The following is a 16,263-nucleotide window of genomic DNA, read 5'->3' as shown; positions in this document are numbered from 1 at the left end:
GCTCCCTTTACCACAAGAAAGTCTTCTAGTACCTTGTGGGTCTGTGGGACCCAGAGAAAGTGGGGCAAGCAGTTGGGCTGTGGGCCAGGGTCTTATCGAGCACTTGTGGTCAAACACAGAGCATGTATTGTGCTCCCTTCAGAGCTGGAGCCTGATGGAGGACTGGGCTGGAGACAAAACACTACAGAAAGGCCACCCACATCTCCTGTCGCGTGAAAATGGAGAATTTGGCCATACAGGAGGAGAGGAAGGGATCCTGACTTGTCTACCAACCATGCAATTCATATCACTGTGTATTTCTTATGCTTGTGAAACCGAATGGAACTCTGTGCCAAGAGCTTCAGAGAAGAACACGATCTGGTCGAGTGTGATGAATATTCTCAAATATTAAGGCACTGTTTGATGTTCATGCCCAGCCACTCCTCTCTCAGAATCCACCATGTTTGTACCCCCAGGGAGGCCAGCTGACCCAGGACATGCCAGTCAGCCTCACTTTCCTGGGAATATGCGGTTGGGAGTAAGAGAGCGTGAGTTCTTCTCAACATGGGAGTGTAACATGTTGAGTAAACTTAAGAGTTATGGAGAGGAGAAGGCAGAAAGCATTTTCCACCCGGGGGCCAGGAAGAGAGAAACCAGGCTGCAGAGAGAATGAAGACGAAGTCAAATCACAGAAAAAACCAAGACACGGAAGAGTCCAAGTGGCTTCCAGTTCCTAATTCTAGTCCTTCCAGAGACCTCTTAGCCTTCCTGCCCTGGGGTTCTGAGATATAACCCAGGATCCTTACAATTTACCTTTTCTTGTTCAAACTAGTTCTCATTGGTTCTGTAACTTGCAACCAATGAGTCTTAAGTAGCCCATCAGGAATGACACATCAGACAAACAGAGCAAGTGACTCACCATTTTGTGTTTATTTATGTAGTAAAACACACAGAACAGTAACCATTTTTAAGTGTATGCTTCTGTGGCATTAAGTACATTCACATTAGTATGAATCATCACTACCATGCATCTCCAGAACCTTCTTTCTTTCTTTTTTTTTTTCAGAAACAAGGTCTCACTCTATTGCCCAGGCTGGAGTGCAGTAGTGCAATCATGGCTGATTACAATCTTGACTTCCTGGGCTCAAGTAATCCTGCTGCCTCAGTCTCCCAAGTAGCTGGAACTACAGGTACATGACCAACCATGCCTGGCTAGTATATTTTTTTAAAGAAAATGTCTCACTATGTTGCCCAGGCTTTCAGAACTTCTTTACCCATTTTTAAAATCGGGGTCCTTCATGATGCCAGGGTTGGCTCATTGCAGTTTATGAGCATGAGCTATGGCGGAGACATATGCCCGCACTGTGAGATGCCTTCGGAGTTTGTTGGTTTTAGCTGCTGATCTCATTGTTGGGTGATTTGCTTCTTTCTCATAGTATTAGGGTTTAGGAAAAATTCATGGTTACTTCAAGGTTCCAGGCAAACCAGTGTTCATTAAAAAAAATTTGGCTGCTGTTTGATAAACTTTATTGACAACCACTTTGACTTAACATTCTGTTGCTATACACCACAAACAGCTTTACACCTGGATCCACACACGTAAAGTTTCCATTATTACGTTTGAGAAGACGAGGAGCTATTTTTCCAAGGCAAGTAGGAGCCTCCCCAAGGGTCTCATGGCCTCTGCATGCTAGGCGGCATGTCAGGGAATAATATAGTCAGTCAAGAGCATGCCACAGTCATTAATGCACCCTCCGCCAGCCTCGCTGACTTACAATAAAGAATCACTTTACACTCATGCCGTCTGTTCATCAAAAGTCAGCTTAGCCCTTTCCCACGTCGTCTTCACTCCAGGATTCAAGATGATGGAGTAACTTTCAATTCAACATTGCCAACCAGATGACAGGAGAAGTGCATCATGTATCATACACCAGCTTTTAAAGACACAAATCACTTCCATTCACAGTTCATTGACCAAAGCAAGTACATGGCCGCTCTTGACCACAAAAAAATGTTTTGCAGGGGAGGTGCCATAAGGAGATATGTGCAGATTACTATCTGCAGTATGTGGCAGATAGTAATAAAACCTTTCCATAGCCAGCCTTCCACATTCAAATCAGATCATGCTACCAAAAAGACATCATCTTCATTTCTTTAACAAGAAGTTATTGGGCATCTACTCTGTACCAGGCACTGTTCCAGCCACAGAAGATTCAGCAATGAACTAGACAAATAGCTCCCTTCCCCCATGGAGCTTATATTGTAGGGAGGGACATGGGTACTAAATAAGTAAACAGGTAAATACAAAGGATAATTATAGGTTGTAATAGATAAAGATTAAACTTATACCTCAGGAAAGGGAGTATGAAGTTGTGACTAAGAGTACAGGCTCTGAAGTCACACTGCCTGGGTTCTTAACTAGGGTTACCAGATGAAATACAAGACATCCAGTTAAATGCAAAGTTCAGATAAACAATGAATAATGTTTTTGCATAAGTAGCTTCCAAATATTGCATGGGACATATTTATACTAAAAAACTGTTTATCGGGCCAGGTGTGGTGGCTCATGCCTGTAATCCTAGCACTTTGGCAGGCCCAGGCAGGCGGATCATGAAGTCAAGAGATCAAAACCATCCTGGCCAATATGGTGAAACCCCGTCTCAACTAAAAAAAAATACAAAAATTAGCTGGGCGTGATGGCGCACTCCTGTAGTCCCAGCTACTCGGGAGACTGAGGCAGGAGAATTGCTTGAACCTGGGAGGCAGAGGTTGCAGGGAGCCGAGATCGCCCCACTGCGCTCCAGCCTGGTGACAGAGCAAGACTCTGTCTCAAAAAAAACAAAAAAACAACAAAAAAAACACAAAACTGTTTATTGAAAACGTAAACTTAACTGGACATCTTGTAATTTTTATTTGCTAAGTCTGCCAACTCTATTCCTAACCCAGTTATGCCACTTTCCAGCTGTGTGATCTGGAACAAGTTATAGTTACTTAATCTCTCTGTGCCTCAGTTTCTTTATCTATGATATAGGACAGTAATACTACTTACCTGCTAGGGTTATATTAAAGATTAAAGTTAGCATACATAAAGTACTTAGATTAGTGCCTGGCACGTAGTAAACATGCAATAAATGACAGTTGGTGTTTATTAGGTTGGTACAAAAGTAGTTGCAGTGTTTGCTATTCTAATGGCAAAAACTGCAATTACTTTTGCTCCAACCTAATATTATCCAATAGAAAGGTGAGCAATTATATGGAAATTAGAAAAAAAATTCAATATTGCCATCTGATGAAAGAATCTCACAGAGAATGAGAGAAAAAAAATCAAGTTTTGCTTCTTTTTCTACCTTTTTAATTAATAAATACTTATTGAGTACCTTCTATTGATAGAAGTTGTATCCTAAGTCCTGAGCAGGCATCAAGGATAAAAGATACATAGGACTATAGCAGACATGATTTGCCATCTATTCAAAATCTATCTCACTTGTCTCTTCCTTAATAGAATCTTGAGTTTGTTCAAAGCAGTAATGTAGCCAAATAAATACTTGCTTACCCAGCCTCCCTTGCAGCTAGGGTGGCCATGTGACATGGTTCTAGCCAGTGAGATATAAGCATAATCTAGTGAGGTTTTCCCAATAAAATGGAACTGCAGCACTTTCTTCTTCTTTCCTTGAATGTGGATGCAGCCATTATCTTAAAACCTTGGGGGAAAGGCAAAGAGAATCACAGTGGTGTCAGTCCCAACACCACTGAGCTTCTGAACCAATACAAGCAGCCACTTACCTCCAGGCTTCTTATAAAGTGAGAAAATTATGCCTTATTTGTTCAGGTAACTGTTAGTCAGGTATACAGTTGTTTGCTGCCAATCTCATTCCTGTTTTAAAGACATAACACCTTTCCTCAAGGAGTTTTATAGGCAGTCCCTTAATTTTCTGCTCCTTAAAACTACACTGAAGTATAAAAAAAATTGTATATTTCCAAAATAATATCCAAAATGGGTATATTCCCAGAGATTTTAAAAGTATAACATTGCTTGCCTTTGGAACATCATCTTGAAGCTCTATTTCCACCATGTGTGGTGGTTAATTTGTGTGTCAACTTGGCTGGGCCATAGTGCCCAGATATGTATGTGATGGAACATTTTCTACATATTTCTGTGAGGGTGTTTTGGATGAGATTAACATTTAAGTAGTTGGACTTTTTTTTTTTTTTTAATGAAATCTCACTCTGTTACTCAGGCTGGAGTGCAGTGGTGCGATCTCAGCTCACTGCAACCTCCACCTCCTGGGTTCAAGTGATTCTCATGCCCCAGCCTCCTGAGTAGCTGGGATTACAGGCATGCACCACCACACCTGGCTAATTTTTGTATTTTCACTAGAAACAGGGTTTCACCATGTTGGCCAGGCTGCTCTCAAACTCCTGACCTCAAATGATCCACCTGCCTTACAGGCTTGAGCCACTATGCCCGGCCAAATCGGTGGACTTTGAGGAAAGCAGATTGTCCTGCATGATGTGGGTGAGCCTCATCCAGTCAGCTGAGGCCTGAGTAGAACAAACCACTGACCTCCTCTGAATTAGAAGGAATTCTGTCAATAGGCGGCGTTTAGATTTGAACTGTGACACTGGTTCTTTCCTGAGTCTCCAACGTGGTGGCCTTCAGACTGGACTGCAGATTTTGAACTTGCTGGCTCTCACAATCACATGAGCTAATTCCTTAAAATAAGTCTCTGCTACTCTCTCAGGATATACATCTTGTTGGCTCTGATTCTCTGGATAACCCTGACTATACATTATGTTCTATATAATTTGTTCACTTTATTCTTTCTTGTCACAGTTAAACACAAAAGTCACCCCTTATAAATAAAACAAACACCCAAATCGAGGTTCCATCCCTAGCATTCAGCATGCCAAATGATCTCCATCTTTGCCTCAACTGCATCAAGTTTTATGAGGTCTTCATTTTTTTTGTCACGAGCATGAATATTTTCATTTTTCCACTTTACTTCTTTAATAAAACAATCACTGCAAATATAATAAAGTATTTAAATAATTGTCCCCAAACTGCCATACCAACGAAAGTGATGAAACCATAGAACAGAGCAGCTGGCTGGCCAGCAACTCTGCTGTGGGATAGCTGGGAATGTTCGTTTTTGCCAGCTGATGCATGAGAGCCTGAGTTTGACATGTAACACTCAGTTTAGAAGTGTCAGTGTAGAGTGTGAAAAGGGTGTTTAGGTCGTTTTAAAGCACAATCATTAAAGTTGAGGACTACCTATGCGATGCAGTAGTGACCTATGAGAAGTCTACAAATAACTTTAAAGCCAGATTTGACAAGTGACTGAAAAGGAGATAATGAAAGGCAGAGAGAGGCTGGAGCAAAGACAAAGAATTTACATCCTTTTTTCCACCCTCCTGAGTTTTCAGCTATTCTGAGATAGACATAGGAGCTTGGCAGATGGAAATTACAATATCACTTTTATTATCTCTGGAGTTGTTAAAATAACTACAGCCAACTTGGCTTATACAGGCTTAACTTATGAATTAGGCAGTCCCCAGCCCCAGGCCCAGCTGGGCGAATGCTTTATACTGCACAGCAGAGATGTCAACCAGAGCAAAAGAAGAGAGGAAGGGGCTGGGTCGGCATGCCCAGATCATTCTCTCAGACTCACCTACCAGATGTCACTTCTGAGAAGAAGATTGAGGGAGGCTGGGAGAAAGGCCAGTAGTGGGGTATCTAGATAAAAGTTTCCACAGGAAACTAAGAAGTGGGGAACTAGCGTCCCCATAACAGCCTCCAGCTGTTTGTTCTCCCAATGCATTGGAGTCCTCTATCAAGTGTGCCACCAGCCGAGGATGTGGCAGCCCCCTTCAGGAAAGAAGAAATGGCAAACGACCTAGGAGTTTTTGCTCCCACCTTCTGATACTGAATGGCTTCAGAGTGTCTTCCTGGGACTGCTGGCAGGCAGCGTCCACTTTACCCCAAGAAGGCTCTTGAGGTCAGGTGACCATAAAAATGAATGGGTTAGATGAAAACATTAGTTAAATGGGGCTGGGCCTGGTGGCTCATGCCTGTCATTCCAGCACTTTGGGAAGCTGAGGCAGGTGGATCTCTTGATCCCAGGAGTTTGAGACTAGCTTGGGTAACATAGCAAGACCTCATCTCTACAAAAGAAGTTTTAAAAATTAGCCAGGCATGGTGGCACGTGCCTGTAGTTCCAGCTCCTCAGGAGGCTGAAGTGGGAGAGTTGCTTGAGCCCAAGGGATCAAAGCTGCAGTGAAATGTGATTGCACCACTGCACTCTGGGTGATAGAATGGGACCCCGTCTTAAAACAAAAATTAAATGGGCTGTGTTCCAGTTGTCTATTGCTGTATAATAAACTACACCAAATTTAGTGTCAGAAAAAAAATCTATGATTATTGTCTCTCACAACTGTGGGGTTGACTGGGCTCGGCAGGCAGTTCTCACTCGGGGTCTCTCTGTCAGCGGCCAGGGCTGTAGTCAGTGTGATGTCTTCCTCATTCGTATGCCTGGCACGTGAACCAGGAAGACTCGCACAACTGGGCTCCTTGGGCAGCTCTCTCTATTGCTATGTGACCGTCCCACATGGTCTCTCCTGCAGGGTGGCTTCAGCTTAGCTCAGGGCTCCAAAGGTCCATATTGAAATGAAGAGAGAACCAGGCAGGAGCCACGTCGTCTTTCATGACTGGGTCTCATAATCCACACAGCATCACTGCTGCTGTCCTCTGTTAGGAAGAGAGACTCTTACTCCTAATGGGAGAGTGGCGAGGTTTTGGAAGAGCATGTGGGACTGGAAATATCATTGTGGCTATTTTTTTCCTTTTTAAAATTGTGGTGAAATCTTCCTGAAAGTTGCCATTATAACTATTTTTAGATGCACACTGCAGTAGCATTTAGTACATTTGCATTGCTGTGTACCATCACCACTCTCTCTCTCTCTCCAGAATTTCACCTTCCCAAGTTGAACTCTGTACTCATTCAACAGTAACTCCCTATTCCCCACTGGCTCCAGCCCCTGGCAACCCCACTCTACTTTTTGTCTCTAGGAGTTTCGCTATTCTTTGTACCTCATAAAAGTGAAATCATACAGTGCTTGTCCTTTTGTGTCTGGCTTATTTCACTGAAGGCCAATTTCATAAAATACAATTTGCCACATGCTCTAAGGTCAAGTTGTACCAAAGCTTATTCTGTTTTCCATCTAAAATTACATCCAGCCGCCCTATCTAATGCTGCCCATCATTGGTTCTGCAATGAATTAAATGACAACAAAAAGATGCTCCAATAATAAAATTCTAACAAATAGAGAAGACCCAAATTTGAATATAAACATTTCTGCTGCTATCAAATGCCCAAGAAAAATTCAAGTCCTAAAAATTAACTTTTTAAATTCAGTCCAGTGAACCCAAACGCCAAAATTTTTAAGTTAATGTTTAATGGGAACTAGAGTCCAAAATAAAATTATCGGCCAGGCACGGTGGCTCGCGCCTATAATCTCAGCACTTTGGGAGACCAAGACGGGTGGATCACTTGAGCCCAGGAGTTTGAGACCAGCCTGGGTAACATAGCAAAACCCCGTCTCTACAAAAAATACAAAAAGAATTAGCCAGGCGTGATGGTGTGTGCCTGTAGTCCCAGCTACTCAGGAGGCTGAGGTGGGAGGATCACTTGAGCCCAGGAGGCTGAGGTTGCAGTGAGCCAAGATTGCATCACTGCACTCCAGCCTGGGTGACAGTGAGATCCTGTATGAAAATTTTATATATATATATATATATATATATATATATATATATATATATATCTTGCCCTGTGAATTAAAGTTTACATTTCTTTTCCTTTCCCCCCACTTCCCCACTGAAAACTTTGTATCGGCCTTTTGGGTAGAAATGGGAACTTATTTACCAGGAAGAATAATCCCATCACACTTCTGCTGGACCCATTGCATGGCCTCCTCTTAACTGACTCTGTTTGTCCCCAGTGCAGCCTGTCCCACACTTCTTGTCTGCGATGCTAAAACCTTGCCTATCCAGCACCACATTGAAGTCCAGGTCATAGATACCAGTGCTTGAGTCATATTTGATACCTATATCAGTGTGTTTCTGGATCCCAAAACCAAAGTTTCTAGTGTCTGAGGGGTTATTTTTTTTGTTTTCTTAACTCACATTCCTACACCTTTAGACCTTTCTCCAGGATTGTTTCTGCCTTGGCCCCTCAGAGTGTGCAGTGAACGGCAATCTCTTCGTTTCTCCTGATGCTGAAGCACCTGATGCTGTACTTGGCTTTGGAAAACACGGGGGTCTGGCCTGTGAGCTGCTCAGGTCAGTCTGTCTCTACCCTCCCCACACAGATATTGAGGCGAGTTTGTGGATGTGAAGTTCCCACGTGGGGATCTTCTTTTCACCTTGATCCTGTACCATCGTGGAGAACAGGAAGAGCCAAATTTCTTCAATAAAATTAAAATTTAAAGAAATCACTCCTCAATGTTAAATTCTGCTCTGAGTCCTTCAGAGAGGTCCTTGATACCTGGATAAAGCTGGGGTTTCTTCAGTACCTTCAAGATCAGACATCTCTCCTAAGAATAAGTGTGGTTCTTTCAGAACCTCAGAAATTAATAGGACACAGGAGATTATTACACCACCACCTATTAACACTTGGGGCTTTAGAAAATGTTCCCTGGCAAAACAATCTTCTCAGTAACCTGTATTTATAGAATTCAGACTCAACTATTTTGTCAAAGCCTAAAGGAGAAACTCAAGATGTTCTGAGGGAAGGAGTGAAGTGAAGGTCTTCTTGGATCAGGCTTGCCAGAGGACACTCAGTCTGTGCTGGGTGTCTGGAGACTGCTCTCTGTGAATTTAAACTCAACTGGGAGAATTCTCTCACTGAAAGGTCAATTATGGCACTTAAAAAAAAAAAAAAATCCAGTACTTAGAGTAGTTCCAGAGGGGCAGAATCTTAGGATGATTTCTTTGAATTGGTTCTGGCTTATCTAGAATTGATTTTCTGATCTGATTAGATTTACAGGCATTAATGAGCCTATTTCCAGAGGTAAAGAGGGCACTGATACTTTATGTCCTGCAATGACAAGACAGTAATGTAAAATTATTACCTTTAGAGACCTGTAATCAAGTTTTACAGAAAGCTAGGCTCTAGGTTACTGAGAATTTGATGTTGTAGATCCTTTTAATGAAAATAAGGAGAACATGCTTCTCATTGGGCTGGAGAACATAAGGAAAGAAAATGATGAGCCCGGGACTTCAAATTTCCAGCTCAAGGCTCACATTAAGAATCTGGAAGCTCCAATGACTGCCCTAAAAGAAAACGTAATCTCCTGCAGGCACAGGGAAACTAAATCCAAAGCCTAATTTTGTGGGTAGCTGAATTACAAGGCAAATTGAATTTGCAGCCATGGAGTACCCTTTTGTCAAAGTAAGGGTACTGATTGGGAAGGAGAGGGGCCCTGAGAACCAGGAAGGGGATATATGGGGAGATTCCAGTGAAGCTGGAAACTTAAACCCCAAGTTCTGCTGAATCTTCTTTGCTAGTAGGAGCAACCCTTCCATCATCTGAGAAGACTGGTTCCCCCTTGTCTAAAGATCCCGTAATAATCCTCTGCAGGACTCACCCCCACCATCTCTCTCTTTCCTAAATTTGTAACTAGACTGAAGTCCCTGAAAGCCCCAGAAGGTAAGGTACAAATTACTGATCATGAGGAAGTGTATTAGTCAGGGTTCTCTAGAAGGACAGAACTAATAGGATATATCTATATATAAAAAGGAGTTTGTTGGGCTGGGCGCAGTGGCTCACACCTGTAATCTCAGCACTTTGGGAGGCTGAGGGCAGGTGGATCACGAGGTCAGGAGTTCGAGACCAGCCTGGCCAACATGGTGGAACCCTGTCTCTACTAAAAATAGAAAAATTAGGCGGGAGTGGCAGCAGGCACCTGTAATCCCAGCTACTCGGGAGGCTGAGGCAGAAGAATCGCTTAAAACAGAAGGCAGAGGTTGCAGTGAGCTGAGATCGTGCCATTGCACTCCAGCCTGGGCAACAAGAGCGAAACTCCATCTCAAAAAAAAAAAAAGAAAAAAAGACAGAAAAGGAGTTTGTTAAGGAGAATTGACTCACATGATCACAAAGTGAAGTCCCACAATAGGCCATCTGTAAGCTGAGGAGCAAGGAAGCCAGCAGTAGCTCAGTCTGAGTCCCCAAACCTCAAAAGTTGGGAAGCTGACAGTGCAGCCTTCAGTCTGTGGCCTAAGACCTGAGAACCCCTGGCAAACCATTGGTCTAAGTCCAAGAGTCCAAAAGCCGAAAATCGTGGAGTCTGATGTTCGAGGGCAGGAAGCACCCAGCGTGAAAGATGAAGGCCGGAAGACTGGGCAAGTTAGCTCCTTCCACCTTCTTCTGCCTGTTTTTTCTAACCATGCTGGAAGCCTATTGGATGATGCCACCCACATTGAGGGTGAGTCTTCCTCTCCCAGTCCACTGACTCAAATGTTAATCTCCTCTGGCAACACTCAGAAACACTCAGATACACCCAGAAACAATACTTTACATCCTTCAATCCAATCAAGTTGACAATATTAACCATCATGAGTCCACCCCTTGTCAACTTGAACCCATAAACACCTGAAATCATACTTATCCTCCAAATAAAGACAATAATAAGGTCATAATTACATCTAACATAATACAGCTATTCTTTTACAACTGGAAACACACTAATCCTTAAATGCTATTACATAAAGTTAACAACACTTAAATGCAAATATGAAGTCAATAAATTTTATGTCACATGATAAAGGAAAAAGAAAGGAAATAAAATGAAGATATTTTCTTAGTACAAGTGTATACATGCACAAACACATTCTTAACAAAATAAGGAGGAAATACTCATGACAATTACAGTTCTCGTTTCTGCAACTGGTCATGTGGTGGTGGCTGGTATTGATAACTACCTTCTTCTACTACCCATTCTGTATTTCCTTTGCCTTCAGCAAGCACCTCAGTGGGTTGTGGATTTTTACCTGGTGGACTGACCCAGACTTTCATTCCTGAAGGGTCTGGGTCATTTGTAGTCCTGTTTGGATTGGATTGTTGTTGTTTCCCATTGACCTTGATTACAGAGCATGGTAATACTAAGAGATACCCTAAAGATATCCTGTATTCCACACATACTCTTGCTTACCTCCATTGTGGAGTAGTAGACTGATTTTATCTTGATAGTCTGGGTCACTCACCCCAGCAAACACTATAACTCCTTTCCTAGCCTGTTAACTTAGAGGTAGGAGGAGCCCAAAGTGGCCAGGTGGCAATCTTAATTTCCAGTTTAATGGAATCATTGTTGTGTCTCTAGGTGGCAGCATTCCTCCCTCTGGAACTAAGACCTCTAGGCCAGCAGAATATAACGTCACAAGGACAGGAAGCAAAAATTTTGCTAGTGGGTCACTAGGAGGTGATGGTGAGTGGTGCCACTTCCACTTCCACGCCTTGATTCCTGGACCCATGAATCCTGGCTATGGGAGAAACAGTACCACATATTGGATGCTGATTCAGAGCATACACAACCTTCTGGGGAACTTTGCCCCAGGCCTGCAAAGTATTGTCACCTAGTTGGCATTGTAAATGTGATTTCAAAAGGCCATTCCATTGTTCTATCAATCCAGCTACTTCAGGATGATGGGGAACATGGTAAGACCAGTGAATTCCATGAGCACGAGCCCACTGCTGTACCTCTTTAGCTCTAAAGTGAGTGCCATGGTCAGAGGCAATGCTATGTGGAATACCATGACAGTGGATAAGGTATTCTGTGAGTCCACAGATGTTAGTCTTGGCAGAAGTATTGCATGCAGGATAGGCAAACCCATATCCAGAGGAAGCATCTATTCCAGTGACGACAAACTGTGGCCCTTTCCATGATGGAAGAGGTTCAATATAATCAACCTGCCACCAAGTAGCTGGCTGATCACCCAGAGGAATGGTGCCATATTGAGGGCTCAGTGTTAGTCTCTGCTGCTGACGAATTGGGCACTCAGGTCAGCCTTGGTGAGTGGAAGTCCATGTTGCTGAGCCCATGGGTAACCTCCATCCTGCCACCATGGCCACTTTGTTCATGGGCCCATTGGGCGATGACAGGGGTGGCTGGGGAAAGAGGCTGACTGGTGTCCACAGAATGAATCATCCTAAGCACTTGATTATTAAAATCCTCCTCTGCTGAGGTCACCCTTTGGTGAGCATTCACATGGGATACAAGTATCTTCACAGTTTTTGATCACTCAGAGAGGTCCATCCACATACTTCTTCCCCTAATTTCTTTGTCACCAATTTTCCTATCATGCTTCTTACAAGTTCCTGACATCTAGCCAAACCACTGGCTACAGCCCCTGAATCAATATATAATCACATGTCTGGCTATTTCTCGTTCCAAGCAAAGTATACAACCAGGTGTACTGCTCAAAGTTCTGGCACCGGGAAGATTTCCCTTTGCCACTGTCCTTCAGGGATGTCCTAGAAAAGGGCTGTTGTGCTGTAGTTGTCCACTTTTGGGTGGTGCCTGCATATCATGCAGAACCCTCTGTAAACTAGGCCCTAGTCTTCTCTTCCTCTGTCAACTGATCATAGGGAACTCCCCATGAGGCCACTGATGCAGGCTTGGGGAGAGAAGGCAAGGTGGCAGGAGTGGGGACCACGGGCATATGAGCCACTTCCTTATGTAACTTACTTGTGCCTTCAGGGGGCTTGAGCCCGATCACATATATACCACTTCCATTTGATGATGGAATGCTGCTGTGCACACCCAACTTTATGGCTAGGTGCATCAGAAAGCACCTAGTTCATGATAGGAAGTTCAGGTCGCATGGTGACTTGATGACCCATAGCAAACGTTCAGTTTCTACCAAAGCCCAGTAACATGCCAAGAGTTGTCTCTCAAAGCAAAAGTAGTTATCTGCAGAAGATGGCAGGGCCTTGCTCCAAAATCCTAGAGGCCTCTATTATGATTCACCTACAGGGGCCTGCCCAAGGCTCCAAACAGCATTTTTATCTGCCACTGACACCTCAAGCACCATTGAATCTGCTGGGTCATACGGCCCAAGTGGCAGAGCAGTTTGCACAGCAGCCTGGACCTGTTGCAGAGCTTTCTCCTGTTCTGGACCCCACTCAGGAAGTATAATACACACCAAGAGAATTACATAATCTTATTAATTCACATCAACAGAAACCTGGGATATATGGAAATGGATCTTAAAGGTGTGGGGATCAGGGTGGAAGGAGTATAAAATTGGATCAGATTAAATTTATTGATATGAGTTCAGTAAACAGAGATTCCAGAGTCAATGTTAGTTTGAGGGGCTTGGTAGGAACGGCTTTAACCATACACTTGGTTGGCTGACCTGTGGATCAAAGTATGGCCTACATGACGCGAAATTGAAATGCCAGAACTTCCATGATATCATGTAAAGCAGGAGTAGGTAAACTTTTTTTTTTTTATAAAGGACCAGATAGCAAATAATTTAGGCTTTAGGGTGAAGAGGCAAAATTGAGGATATTATACAGGTATTCATATGGCAGGTGTATTAGTCAGAGTTCTCTAGAGGGACAGAACTAATAGGATAGATATATACAAAGGGGAGTTTATTCAGTGGAATATAGAAACCTATTAGCTAGGCTGGGCGTGGTGGCTCACACCCACATGATCACAAGGTCCCCACAATAGGCCATCTGCAAGCTGAGGAGCAAGGAAGCCAGTCTGAGTCCCAAAGCTGAAGAACTTGGAATCCGATGTTTGAGGGCAGGAAGCATCCAGTGTGGGAGAAAGATATAGGCTGGGAGGCTAAGCCAGTCTAGCCTTTTCATGTTTATATCCTGGCCACACTGGCAGCTGTAGATGGCACCCACCAAGATTGAAGGTGGATCTGCCTTTCCCAGTCCACTGACTCAAATGTTAATCTCCTTTGGCAACACCCTCACAGACACACCCGGGAACAATACTTTGCATCCTTTAATCCAATCAAGTTGACATTCGGTATTAGCCATCACAACAGGACAGAAATTTCTTGCTTCACCACTCCTGGTTTGCTTGGGATGGGCAATTTTGCGTTCATTTGCCAGTTCAACATAGACATTCCTAGGAGGAAGAGTTGCTGACTCAAGGGGTAAGGGCCTGGCAGTAGGAAGGGCATGCATGCAGCTACCCCATCAGTTTTACTCTGCCCTAGTGACACCCAGGTTCCTGCCTCTCAGAAAGCCTGGTCTTGTGACCCAGGGGACTTTGCTGGAGGTAAGGCGACTTGCTGAGTCACCAGCTCCTGGACTGAGATGCTACAGTTCAGTTCCCGGCAATTATCAACAGTTGAGTCCCCAAGATGCAGGTGGTGATCAGCAGGCCCTAGGCAGCAGCCGCTGGCCAGGGAAGCAGACGCAGAGCGGAAGAGGGAACAGGGGCAGAGGGAAACACAATTCTGTCGTGCTCTAGGAACCTCCACTAGATGGTGGTAGAAATGGATTTGCCCCATCCACTTTAGTTTGCAGGTGTTCATAAGCTCCCAGATAAGTTCTGCACATTAGCAGGAGTGGTTAAGAGTTTGTATCTGGAGTCAGATGGGCTAGATTTAAATCCTGGCTCTGACATCTACTAGCTTTGTGATTTTCACAAGCTGATGATTCTCTCCAAGACTCAGTTTTCTTCTCACATATAGAACGATCTTAAAGGTGTCTATCCCATAAAATTGCTGGGGAAATGAAGCCATATAAAACATGGTGCCTTGCACATGGTAGGCACCAGTGTAAGGTCCCAGTGTAAGGTAGTCATTATTATTATTAGCTTTGATATGTGGGACATATTTAAAAAGTGGTTAAGAGTTTGCTGTTTTAGGGAACTCTAGATGTTGACATGCAATAAGGAATGGGATAAGATAATTAAGTAACAAAAAATAGGTTAAGATGGACCTTTATCCAAATCATCTTATATTATTACTGATAATAAGGGGATAATAGTTGAAACAATTTAAAAGATGTTTCACAGAGATTCCTCAGAGGAGCTAAGAACCAAAACATCAACAATGGAATATAGAAACCTATTAGCTAGGCCGGGCATGGTGGCTCACACCTGTAATCCCAGCACTTTGGGAGGCTGAGGCAGGCGGATCACTTGAGGTCAGAAGTTTGAGACCAACCTGGCCAACATGGTGAAACCCCGTCTCTACCAAAAAATACAAAAATTAACCAGGCATGATGGTGTGTGCCTGTAGTCTCAGCTACTCAGGGAGGCTGAGATGCGAGGATTGCTTGAACCTGGGAGCGGAGGTTGCAGTGAACCAAGGTCTCACCACTGCACTTCAGCCTGGGTGACAGAGTGAGATCCTGTCTCAAACAAACAAACAAACAAACCTATCAGCTAAAAATCCCATTGACATTTACAACTGCTAAGTAAAGAAATATAAGGCCTGGTCAACATAACGCTCTGCTTGGAATTACATCCCATTACCAGAAAAGTCTAAATTACTAATGGTAACACATTAGATGACAGGAACAAAACCTGAGGCTTTCTCTCTCTTCCTGCACTAAGTCCCCCACCACTGGACAGACTCCATTGACCTGGGCCAGGCAGCCACACAAGTGTCTGGAAGGCCCACAGAGCACAGAACACAGGGACGGAAGCCAGAACTTGACTAAACCTCAACCCCAAACTAGACTGAACCCACTGATGTGTGGGATCACAAACCCAACCCTAGCAAGCAAGCCTCCTTTGTCTCTTACTTCGAGGGGGGATATGATGTGAGATGTAATTTGGAAAACTGAGGTTTGCTTCTTTTAAAGCCCTAAGGCTTAAAAATAAACTTAAATCAAGGAATGTCTTGCCTATTCTCCTGCCATCTTAAGTATACCATAAGAAACCCAGCACTTTGGGAGGCTGAGGCGGGCAGATCACCTGAGATCAGAAGTTCGAGACCAGCCTGGCCAACATGGTGAAACCCTGTCACTACTAAAAATACCAAAAATTAGCCAGGCGTAGTAGCGAACACCTGTAATCTCAGCTACTCAGGAGACTGAGACAGGAGAATCGCTTGAACCGGGGAGGCAGAGGTTGCAGTGAGCTGAGATCACGCCACTGCACTCCAGCCTGGGCAACAAGAGCGAAATTCCATCTCAAATTAAAAAACAAAACAAAACAAAAAAACCAAGAAGAAGAAGAAGAAAAGAGTAAAGAAAAGAAAAGAAAACAAACCTATTCAGCTCCTTTTTGATGTGGATGCGTCATCACTTTGAA

The 16,263-nt window shown here is 43.6% G+C and overlaps 1 long non-coding RNA gene and 1 pseudogene across 1 annotated transcript in view; both read right to left on the bottom strand.

Moving 5' to 3' along the window:
- LOC126934223 (uncharacterized) overlaps nucleotides 1–16,263 on the bottom strand; it is an 83,328-nt gene that overhangs the window by 44,960 nt on the left and 22,105 nt on the right. The window lies entirely within an intron of this gene.
- On the bottom strand, nucleotides 7,810–9,071 carry LOC126934219 (60S ribosomal protein L11-like; annotated as a pseudogene).

Source organism: Macaca thibetana, chromosome 13 (assembly GCF_024542745.1).
Source record: "Macaca thibetana thibetana isolate TM-01 chromosome 13, ASM2454274v1, whole genome shotgun sequence".
Taxonomy (NCBI): Eukaryota; Metazoa; Chordata; class Mammalia; order Primates; family Cercopithecidae; genus Macaca; species Macaca thibetana.
The sequence above is the reverse complement of the archived record's forward strand: the minus strand, read 5'-3'. Positions and strand labels throughout refer to the sequence as shown.